The following is an 11,224-nucleotide window of genomic DNA, read 5'->3' on the forward strand; positions in this document are numbered from 1 at the left end:
AATTGGCAAGTATAACTGAAACTAGGCATAATAAATTAGAATTGAATTAAGTCTTTGGCACTTCCAAATTATCTTAATTAATTCGAACAGTGTAACATTTAATATGATCCAGCATGAGACAAAATAGTGCCTTCAGGATTGATTATTTAATATAAAAGGTTCATAAATAAAAATAGAGTTATTCCCATTGATTCTTTTCACTATGGATCTCACCATTTAGACCACATTGCAAGGCTCAAGAGACAACAGAGTGGATAAAATGTTTTCCTTGCAAGCTGGAAGACCAAAGTTTTATGCTTGGAGACAAAGGAAATATAACTAAAAGTTTCTCCTATGGTGGAACACACTTGTAGTTTCAGCACTATGCTGGCAGACATCATGATGTCAAAATATCTTGGCAATGACGATGTATGGTATAAGGAGAGATACATGATAGATAGATTAGATTGATTAGATAGATAGATAGATATATACATACATACATAGATACATAGATAGATAGATACATAGATAGATAACAGCATCAATGATACCCTTCTTTGACTTAATTTTTCCACAAAATTCTTACTGCATAAATTTTCCAGGTCCTCCCAAAATATTGCTACCAATTCTCTACCAAATTAACCAAGCACATTAGTTTTGCTGGGAGATACTTAAAGTCCAAAGTATATGGTCCTCTTCCCAAAATGCTAATAGGCATTTCATGTCCAAAATGCCTCCAAATCCTTTAAAAAAATCAAACAGGAGGAGGAGGAGGAGGCGGCGGCTCGGGGCAATCGCGGGGCGCGAGTTGGAGTCCAGCCAAGTTACCACAGCCTCCCCGCCTTCAGCAAGAGCCCTGGCCAGGGGCCGCCACAATGCGCCTCAGTGTCAGGCCCCAGCCAGGGTGAGGGCGAGCAAGTGAGCACCTGAAGGAGGTGACCAGAACGAGCAGGCACCATGCAGGTGGCATGAGGGGAAGCCACTGGCCGCCCCCGGAGGGCACCATGTAGGCGCCGAAGGCCAATGCCAGTAAAAAGGAGCTCAACTCCAACCACAATGGGGCCGACGAGACCTTGGAAGAAGAACAGCAAGAAACAATTGAACATATTGACAAAGTACAAAATGAAATAGACAGGCTTAATGAACAAGCAAGTGAGGAAATACTAAAAGTAGAACAAAAATATAACAAACTCCGCCAACCGTTTTTTCAGAAGGGATCAGAATTCATTGCTAAAATCCCAAATTTTGGGGTAACCGCATTTGTCAACTATCCACAAGTTTCTGCACTGCTTGGGGAGGAAGATGAAGAGGCTCTGTATTATTTAACCAGAGTTGAAGTAACAGAATTTGAAGACATTAAATCAGGTTACAAAATAGATTTTTATTTTAATGAAAATCTCTACTTCAAAAATAAAGTTCTCTTCTAAGAATTTCATCGGAATGAGAGTGGCGAACCATCCTCAAAGTCCACTGAAGTCAAATAGAAATCTGGAAAGGATTTGACAAAACACTCGAGTCAAACACAGAATAAGGCCAGCAGGACGAGACAACAGGAAGAGCCAGAGAGCTTCTTTACTTGGTTTACTGACTACTCTGATGCAGGTGCAGATGAGTTAGGAGAGGTCATCAAACACATTTGGCCAAACCCCTTGCAGTACTATTTGGTTCCTGATATGGACGATGAAGAGGGAGAGGCAGAAGATGATGACGATGATGATGATGAAGAAGGCTTGGAAGATATTGATGAAGAAGGAGATGAAGGGGAAGAAGATGAAGATGAAGATGATGATGAAGGGGAAGAAGGAGAGGAGGATGAAGGCGAGGATGACTAGCACAGAAGACTGATGGATTACGAATCTCTTTTTTTATGTTCTTTTTATTTTTTTTTTAAATTTCTCCAGTCCCTGGGAGCAAGTTGCAGTCATTTCCCTCCCATCCCCAATCCCTCTTGTGCTCAGTCGCCCTGTTTCTGAGGTCTCGCTTCTCAACACCATGGTTCTCAACTTATTTTTGGGGAAATGTCTTGAGCAAAATACAATGGGAAAAGAATCTCCACTACTCAGTTCTACATTCATTTTTATCTTTTCTTGTCTTGAACTATGGATTCAGCACCACCACCACTGTGCTCTGTGGGAAAAAAAAGCCTCCAGACCCTTTGGTTCTGCTGGAGGCTTGGGGGTGCTAGGCCCCTGTGTAGTAGTGCATAGAATTCTAGGTTTTTTCCTTTCTCTGTATATTGGACTCAGAGATTACACTGTGTCTATGTGAATACAGACAGTTAGCATTTACCAACATGTATCTGTCTACTTTCTCTTATTTAATAAAAGGGAAAAAAAGGGGGGTATAGAAGGTCAGGAAGGGTGGGTTTGAGGTGTCTGAGGGGGTAAGTGGGCATTGTGACAACATGGCTTCTCCTTTGGCATGTTTAATTGTGATGTTTAACAGACATCCTTGCAGTTTAAGATGACAATTTTAAAATAGAATTCTCTATGGGAGAATCAGCAGAACCTGTAGGAGTTTATTTGGAGTTCACCATTCTCTGTTGTAACTTTATTTTTATTTTTTTTATTTTTAGTTTTTTGGTTTTCACTGGAAAAAAATGCTCATTTTAAATGTTGAAGTGTACAAGTTGCTTTATTACAATAAAACCAATGTGTACACAAAGGACCGGGTGCTCAACATGACCTTCCAAGTTTGACCTTCATAATGACATCATGTCAAACTTTGTCTCCATTACTTCATATTTTTTAATACGCACTTTGCAGGATCACCTCAGGGCTATGCAGATTGAGTTAAAGGGATGTGAATCATGTCTTAATGTCTCCGTAACTGGGTGATGTGGGTACAGTTTGCTGCAAAGAACTTGTACCCATAATTTTTATCTCAATTTGGCATTTTTTAAACTGGCCTTTAGTTACCTGGATATTATGACGGCACCTGCTCCCACCATGTCACAGACCTGTTACTATAATGCCATCTGTACGAAGGACAGCTGCTGGCGGGTCTTCATTGGCAATTTGAACTGACCAAGGAAATGGGCTTTCAGAGTCAGCAGTCTTTGGGGGTGGTTGGAAGTGAACTGTCCCAGGTATGTAGCAAAGCTCTCAGACTCTGAGTCTGGGTGGATAAAGAAGTTTTTTCTTCTCAAACCATTGTGCAGAGAATAATGTTTTGGAAAGTTACATGATACATAAGCTTTTCAATGCTGTAAAATAGAGCTAAAATTTAAATGCCACTTTTTCAGAGATGATTAATGGACAGCCTGGTAAAATTTAAAGTTTTTTTTTAATATAATTTTTAATTGAAAAAAAAATTTCCGCCTCCTCCCCGCCTCCCATTTCCCTCCCCATCTCCCTTTCCCCCCTCCTCCCTCTCCTCTCCCCCCCCCCCCCACTCCTCTCCCCCTCCCTCTCCAGTCTGAGGGGCAGTCAGGGTTCCCTGCCCTGTGGAAAGTCCAAAGTCCTCCCCGCTCCATCCTGGTCTAGGAAGGTGGACATCCAAACTGGCTAGGCTCCCACAAAGCCAGAACATGAAGTAGGATCAAAACCCAGTGGCATTGTCCTTGGCTTCTCAGCAGCCCTCATTGTCTGCCATATTCAGAGAGTCCGGTTTTATCCCATGCTTTTTCAGTCGCAGTCCAGCTGGCCTTGGTGAGCTCACAATAGATCAGCCCCACTGTCTCCGTGGGTGGGTGCACCCCTCGTGGTCCTGACTTCTTTGCTCATATTTTCCCTCCTTCTGCTCCTCCTTGGGACATTGGGAGCTCAGTCCGGTGCTCCAGTGTGGGTCTCTGTCTCTATCTCCATCCATCTCCAGATGAAGGTTCTATGGTGATATGCAAGATATTCATCAGTATGGCTATAGGATAGGGTCATTTCAGGTTCTCTGTCCTCAGCTGCCCCAGGAACTAACTGGGGACATCGCCCTGGGCACCTGGGAGCACCAAATCTCTTGCCAACCCTAAGATGGCTCCCTTAATTAAGATGTGTGCTTCCCTGCTCCCCTATCCGACCTTCCTTTATCCCAAACATCCCGTTTCCCAAGTTCCCCCCAACCTCCCCTTCTCACTTTTCTCTCCCCATCTCCCCTTACCTCCCTCCCCCCCCCCCCCCAGATCCCATTTTTTGCCCGGCAATCTTGTCTACTTCCCATAATCAGGAGGATAGCTATATGTTTTTCTTTGGGATCACCTTCTTATTTAGCTTCTTTAGGAGATCAAATTATAGACTCACTGACCTTTATTTATCTCTAGAAACCAATTATGAGTGAGTACATCCCATGTTCATCTTTTTGGGTCTGGGTTACCTCACTCAGGATAGTGTGTTCTATTTCCATCCATTTGCATGCAAAATTCGAGAAGTCATTGTTTTTTACCGCTGAGTAGTATTCTAATGTGTATATATTCCACACTTTCTTCATCCATTCTTCCATTGAAGGACATCTAGGTTGTTTCCAGGTTCTGGCTATTACAAATAATGCTGCTATGAACATAGTTGAACAAATGCCCCTGTCATATGATCGGGCATCTCTTGGGTATATTCCCAAGAGTGGCATTGCTGGGTCCAGGGGTAGGTTGATCCCGAATTTCCTGAGAAACCGCCACACTGCTTTCCAAAGTGGTTGCACAAGTTTGCATTCCCACCAGCAATGGATGAGGGTACCCCTTTCTCCACAACCTCTCCAGCAAAGGATATCATTGGTGTTTTTGATTTTAGCCATTCTGACAGGTGTAAGATGATATCTCAAAGTTGTTTTGATTTGCATTTCCCTGATCGCTAAGGAGGTTGAGCATAACCTTAAGTGTCTTTTAGCCATTTGAACTTCTTCTGTTGAGAATTCTCTGTTCAGATCAGTGCCCCATTTTTAATTGGGTTAATTAGCATTTTAAAGTCCAGTTTCTTGAATTCTTTATATATTTTGGAGATCAGACCTTTGTCTGTTGTGGGGGTGGTGAAGATCTTTTCCCAGTCAGTGGGTTGCCTTTCTGTCTTAGCAACAGTGTCCTTTGCTTTACAGAAGCTTCTCAATTTCAGTAGGTCCCATTTATTCAATGTTGCCCTTAATGTCTGTGCTGAATTTAAAGCTTTTTGATGTATAAAACTTTATAAATGGAACCACTCCATCAATAGGCAAAGTGTAAGGAAATCTGTCTAGTTGGATAATGTGTAATTTCTGCACAGGACTCTGTTTAGTAAATACATCACTGTATACATCAGGAATCTTGCTCCAATAAAGGAACATAAAGATTTAAAAAAAATCAAACAGTATTAAAAATTATGTTTCATATCACCTTTCAGTCTCAGAGAAACTCTTAACAGATGAGAGTGCCTATAAATTGAAAATGCATTCACAAAGCTCAAAAATAGAATGACGTAAATGACGTATAATAATTATTCTCAACACTTGTCAAGATATTCAAGTAGCACACAATTATGGGGACATTATTAATGCAAAGTGGAGCCTACCTTGATCACTGTGTCATACTTTTCTACATAAAGCAGCGGCTTATTCTTCTGTCTTGCAAGGTTTTAAGTGCTAGTAGAGATCAGAAAATTCCTATATTGCTTATCTAGCTAGCTGTTAAGCCTTTGAGATTAATAAAATGAACAAAATGCTATTTTAAATACTGTAGAAATAACCTGAAATCATTATAAATGATGGAGCTCAGTGTAATACTTCTGTTTTTCATCAACTATCATATTATTGGTAAAGGATGGAACTAAGACTTAGCAAAATGAACCAACACTCATATGGCTTTTTTAGCATTGGATTTCCTGATCAACCAATTGCCCATCTTTACATTTATTATTAAGTATTGAGTTGTACTCCAATAGTTGTTACCTTAAAATATTTTACTGTGTTTAAAAGCTTTATAATTTATATCTCACAATTCTCTGTATTTCAAGTCTATATTTTTTCGAGACATTTCTTTATGCCTTTGAAGTTAGCACCATTACAGAGAGTGCCTAAGGCATAGATTTGACTTTTTCAGATACAGAAAGTGGACTCTTATGAAAGATTTTTATAGAATTTCCATACCCCAATAGGGAATAATCTGATACCATCAAATAATCAATTTTCAAAATGGAATTCAGTTATGACTATCAAAATAATTCTCTATTTTGCCCTAAGCCCTCATCTCATCTCTCTTAATTCAAGTAATCTTGTCTAACAGAATCCTTTAATAAAACTAAAAGAGATGTTGTCATTACTACTTTCATTATTTAAAGTAGGGCATGTCTCAACTTTCTGTATTTAAACATTGTATAAGAGATTATATAATAATGTATCTATCTAGCTGTATACATTTTATTCTCATATGGAGCATATACAAAATTAAACTTCTATCAATTTTTTAACTGTGTACATCTGCACATTATCCTATACTGTGCTGGTGTCACGAATTTTAGGTTATATGCATCTATTTCAGACTACATAAAAAACATTTTATACAAATCTGCCATATATTCTGACCAATATGCCATTAACTTTTTTTTTAATCCTGATAACACATAGCTTTCATAAACTTGGCTTTACCAAACTAGCCAACAGCTCAAGCAAAGGTTTAGTAAAAGATAGTTGGAAAATCCTACCTATACTAATGATTAAACTCCAAAATCATAGATTCTACATGAAAAAATAAAAACAAAAGAAAATGAAACAAAAATTCTGCCATCATTTTAACAACATGGACACACTTAGGAAATATGATTATTTGAACACTATTTGTAACAAAACTCACTTAATTTATCAAGAAAAGATCATGGGTAATAGAAAACTGATAGGTTCAAACATGAATAATTGAAGTTTCAATTACTGCATTTAGGCTCTTAGATAAATATTAACATCACCTTGATGGTGGAAAGATTGGACGCTTAAAAAAAATCTCACACTAGTTCAGAACTGAGAGAGAGATATTTATTTAGGGGGAAGCTTACAAATCAGGATTCTCTGCTTGAACGGTGGATGGAGATGGGATCCAAACAATCTGAATGAACAAATGGGAATCAGGAGGGAGAAGAGAAGAGGTAGATTCCACAGCAGCATGCAGGTATATAGTGTAAGAGACCACGCCCCAGTAGACAGATAATTTCTAGCTGTAAACCTTCCTGCAGCATCACCTTTAGTATCTGTGTAGGAGCACCTTGAGTGAGAGTGTCTTTTGTAATGCACAGAGTGTTTGGTTTCAGTATAATACCATAAAAACACAAAAAATATTCCATATTAATCTTAATATATATGCCCAAATTTCACATTTCAAGTTATCTTTGTTTGGCTCAAGTTACTTCTGTTAGAAGTGACTTTGGCTCTTAAAGCAGTAACTCAACCTTAATAAATAGTCGGTCTTAATAGACAATATTTAAACATTGTCTAAAAATTGTTCATTATAGAAAACAGAAAAATAAAGTTAAAAATCTTCTCTCCTCCACTAGGCATTGCACTTCATAAAGATCTATAAATGTGTCAGTAAAACAATAAAATAACTGAAATATAAACACATGGATTGATTCAAATATTCTTCCATTAGAGAAAACTCCTTGGAACAGATCTCTCAATCATTAAATTATACCATACATGTTAAAAGTAATAACATTTAGTTCGTTGTGTGCCTTGATATTAGGGATTTTACTGTTACCTAGACTTAACATTTGCTTGGCATATGATTGATTGGGCATACTCTTTGACCATTAACAAATGTAAGGTTTCTCAATACTTTGCAAAAAAAAAAAAGTAGAATTTCCCCCATTTTATATTCTAAAAGTTACAAAGCTTTGCTATTTTTCTCACAAAAGGTATCTGCTTTAGAGCTACATATACTATAATTATCTTCAGAGAGCATCATATAATTTATGTGGGATTCCCATACTATACATAATCCACATTATCTTCCACAAACATATATCCCACATCTATATAATATTCCCACAAATGTATACACCCATATACACATACCACCCAGGATCTAACCACAGATGGATACCTGATATCCAGAATTCCACAAAATTTTTCATCCTGTGTCTCAGATTGAGACTCCAACATCCATTCATACTGTTTGTATTCAACTACCAATAATATTTACATGTATCTTTCTTAAAATATTTTAGTAATAAATTGCATTTGTGTATATATACATAAATATGTTTGGTTGCTATAGGAGGCCAGAGATAGCATCAAGTATACAGGAGCTGGAGTTATGTGCAGTTATGACTTGCAAGATGTCGTCAGTACTGAGAACCAAACTTTTATCCTCTAGAAGAGCAGTGACCGCTTCTGATGCTGAACAATCAGTTTTGTACTTCTTCCATAAAATGTAAAGTTGTGTGATACAACATCTATCAGTCCCACCAACTAGAACTGGAATAAAAATCAAAATGTTATTCTACTGAAAGTGTTTACTCTATTATTATTCTTTAATGGACATAAAAATGAAAGATTGTTTTGTGTTTAAAGAAACTGTCAAAGTTTGCTTCGGAGGATACGGTTCAGGATTAATGGAATGGAAAGTCAGGAAGGAATTTTCTGCCTTGGTAGAGATACTTTGTGCTATGAGGGGTCACAGTTTACCTAAATGTATGCATATTTAAAATTTTTTATATCATATGTGCATGTGTGTGTGTCCATGAGGTATATATACAAAGGCAAGAGGAGGGCATTGGATCCCTTTAAATTAGAGTTACAGGCAGCTTTGAGCTGCTCCATGTGGGTATTCTGCAAGGGCAGTAAGTGTTCTTAACTGCTGTGCCATTTCTCCAGCTCCAAGAGCATGCATTTTTAAAAGTCTGAAATATTTGCACCTATAAAATACATGATATTGGGGGCTTGAGAGATGGCTCAGCGGTTAAGAACATTGCTTGCTATTCCAAAGGTCCTGAGTTCAATTTCCAGCAACCACATGGAGGCTCACAACCATCTGTAATGAGGTCTGGTGCCCTCTTCTGGCCTGCAGGCATATATTGTATACATAATAAATAAATATTAAAAAAAATACATGATATTAATATATGCACAATTCAGTCAATATTTTTCTTTAAAAAGAATAAAAATGTATATTTTGCATTAAGTCCCCAAATTTATTTGAAATTAAAAATCCCTTAAAAATCCTGTCAAAACCTGTACAAGAGTGCTTTGGGACAATGGTCTTTTATCCTGTGACTTGTATTATTTTTAATAAAATGCTGATCTGTCAGTAGCCTGCAGGAAGTATAGGCAGGGTGACAGTGAAGAGGCATGAAGTAGAAGCATGAAAACGATCATTATGGGAAGAGGAAAGTTTCAGTCTGCAGTCATTACCCAAACACAGAGGAAGCCAGACACAAAGCAATCAAGATGTGACTGCCTCACTGAAAAAGGTACCAAGCAGCATGGCTAACACAGACAAGTATTATGGAATAATATAAGCTACAAGAGCTAGTTAAAAAAGATGCCTGGGATAGCAGGCCAAGCAGTTTATGAATAGTGTAGATCTCTGTGTATTTCTTTAGGACTGAACAACTGTGAGACCAGGTAGGAAAACAAATGGTGCCGACATGGACAACTGCATCCACATAAAGCCTGAGGGAGCTTCGAAAGTAATTCTAGACATAAAATAATAGAGTTAAGCATGACTTATTGACAGCAGCACTTTCTCGAGTGTACTCTACTTGTTAGAGGAAATCACCCTCATTTAAGAGAGGCTTCCTGACTCAGCTTTAGCTGCAAAACCATGCAGCCCTTTTAAGAGATCCTGCCGCAAAACACTTAAATGGTGATGATGAAAAGCTGACTGTGTGCATTTTGGTGGTGGCAGGGACCTTAAAATACCATAGAGTGTTGGCAAGAAACATGGCTCTAGCCAGTACCTCTGCCATGAATCTTGACTTTCAGAAAAATGCTGAGGAATGGGCTGAATCCATTTCAAGGTTTTGGAAATACCTTGACGTCAAAATTGAAGTCAAAGGTCTGTTACTTTGGAGAAGAGATTTTGCTTTTGTTTCAACAGGAAATGAGAGGCTGTGGATTCATTCTGGTTTAAGAAAAATCAGGTTTGATCAAGGAAGACCACATGAGAAATATCTGATAGGAGCAGATAGCCCAGAAGTCTGAGTTCTACATACAGAACAGATTCAAACTGCTCCCTGTGATGATCAATCGTCACAGGATACTCCAGCCATGACTTGATCATAATCCTAAATTTTCTTTAGATCCCCATATCATTATAAGCACCCCAATCAGAGGAAGTATCTTGAAAAACTACACCCACATTCTCCAAATGGACTATAAATATTTTCCTTTGTTTAGAATGTTGGTTAAAGTTGTTATGGATAATGGTCAAAAGAAAAGCTAAAAATGGATATTAAATACAGAGTTCTTGTTTTAAAAAGGGGAGAGTTCTGTGGGACAATGGTCTTTATCCTGTCACTTGTATTATTTTTAATAAAATTCTGGCTGGTCAGTAGCCAGGCAGGAAATATAGTTGGAGTGATGGTGACAAGGCAGGAAGTAGAGGTGTGGCAATGAGAATTATGGGAAGAGTAATGTTCCAGTCTGCAGTCATCATCCAGACACAGAGGAAGCCAGACACAGCAAGCAAAATGTGACTGCCTTGACAAAACATGTACCAAGTCACTTGACTAACATAGACAAGTATTATGGGGGCTAATATAAGTTATAAAAATTAATAAGACAAAAAATAATGGACATTGAGCCTATAATTCGTGATCCTAGAGAAGCTAAATAAGATGGTGAACCCAAAGAAAGACATATAGTCATCCTCCTGGAGATTAACTTTCATCTGGCAATGAAAGCAGACAGAGACAGAGACCTAAATTGGAACACCAGACTGAAATCCCAAGGTCCAAATCAGGAGCAGAAGGAGAGAGAGCATGAACAAGGAACTCAGGACCGCGAGAGGTGCACCCACATTGGGGATGATCTATCGGGAACTCAACAAGGCCAGCTGGACTGGGTCTGAAAAAGCATGGGATAAAACCAGACTCGCTGAACATAGCAGACAATGAGGACTGCTGAGAAGTTAAGATCAATGACACTGGGTTTTGATCCTACTGCAATACCGGCTTTGTAGGAGCCTAGGCAGTTTGGATGCTCACCTTACTAGACCTGGAAGGAGGTGGGAGGTCCTTGGACTTCCCACAAGGCAGGGAACCCGGACTGCTCTTTGGGCTGATGAAGGAGAGGGACTTGATTGGGGGAGGGGGAGGGATATGGGAGGCGGTGGAGGGGAGGAGGCAGAAATCTTTAATAA

At 38.7% G+C, this 11,224-nt stretch overlaps 1 pseudogene; it reads left to right on the plus strand.

The window, feature by feature from the left end:
- The first annotated feature begins 986 nt into the window (after window positions 1-986).
- On the plus strand, window positions 987-1,861 carry LOC126495505 (protein SET-like; annotated as a pseudogene).
- Window positions 1,862-11,224: the final 9,363 nt, after the last annotated feature.

This window comes from Alexandromys fortis, unplaced genomic scaffold (genome assembly GCF_014885135.2).
Source record: "Alexandromys fortis isolate MF-2015 unplaced genomic scaffold, M_Fortis_MF-2015_v1.1 scaffold_475, whole genome shotgun sequence".
Classification (NCBI taxonomy): domain Eukaryota; kingdom Metazoa; phylum Chordata; class Mammalia; order Rodentia; family Cricetidae; genus Alexandromys; species Alexandromys fortis.